At 57.2% G+C, this 851-nt stretch overlaps 1 protein-coding gene across 2 annotated transcripts in view; it reads left to right on the plus strand.

Moving 5' to 3' along the window:
* The first annotated feature begins 221 nt into the window (after positions 1–221).
* The window catches only part of Gstcd (glutathione S-transferase C-terminal domain containing), a 188169-nt gene continuing 187539 nt past the window's right edge, over positions 222–851 (plus strand). The window contains exon 1 of one of the 2 annotated variants that reach the window (XM_048813685.1): positions 222–418. The gene's annotated coding sequence lies outside the window, so the exon portion shown is untranslated. The remainder of the gene's footprint in view (positions 419–851) is intronic. The other variant, XM_015484615.2, reaches the window with a different exon arrangement.

Here is an 851-nt window from a genome sequence, read left to right on the forward strand (position 1 = left end):
CGGGGGTCTCGAGCCTCCCAGAGGCATCTGGGAGCAAGTCCCTCGTCATAACTCACCGCTCCGCCCCGCCACTCGGTCCGTTCCCGGTGGCTTCTTTCGAACCGGTCCGCGCATCAGCTGGCTCCGAAAGAGGTAAAACAAAGGTTCCCGCAGCAGAGGCGAGGGAAATGTTTGGCAGTGAGACAGAAGGAAGTGACGTAACCCATCGGCTTCCGGTCCGCCGGATTATGAATGACGGGTGGCGCGGGTATTCTAGACGTCTTGCCTGTTGTTCTTTCTTCTCTCTGGAAGCGAGGCGGGCCGTGGCTGGCAGAAGTAGCATCGGCATCCCGGCTCCGGCCGGGCGGAAAGGCGCAGGCGGCAGGTGTCGCCGACACGCTCACGCACCCTCCCTGCCTGGCCGCGCCTCTGCGACCAGGTAAAGAGGGCGCTCTAGCGGCTGGCTCACTCGGCCCCCTCGACCCCTTAATCACCGTTCTTGCAGTAGGAGTTGACAGGGTTGAGGATGCGCGGAAAGGGTGGGAAGGGCAAGGACTTGAAATCATTGTTCCAAAGTCTCTTCAACCCTGAGTAAACCTCAGACTTTCTGGCCACAATTCGTGAGGGTGCGCAGGTGGAGGGGTTTGTTCCCTTTAGCAGCTTTTTTTTTTTTTTTCGGGTGGGGGAGGGGAGGGTACCAGGGATTTGAACTTCAGGGGCTACTCAACCCATTGAGCCACACCCCCAACCCTATTTCGTCATTTTGATTTAGAGACAGAGTCTCCCTGAGTTGCTTTAGCTACTCGTTTTTGCTAAGGCTGCCTTTGAACTTGCGATTCTCCTGCCTCAGCCTCCTGAGTAACTGAGATTAA

The sequence above is a fragment of the Marmota marmota genome, unplaced genomic scaffold, assembly GCF_001458135.2.
Source record: "Marmota marmota marmota unplaced genomic scaffold, marMar, whole genome shotgun sequence".
NCBI lineage: Eukaryota > Metazoa > Chordata > Mammalia > Rodentia > Sciuridae > Marmota > Marmota marmota.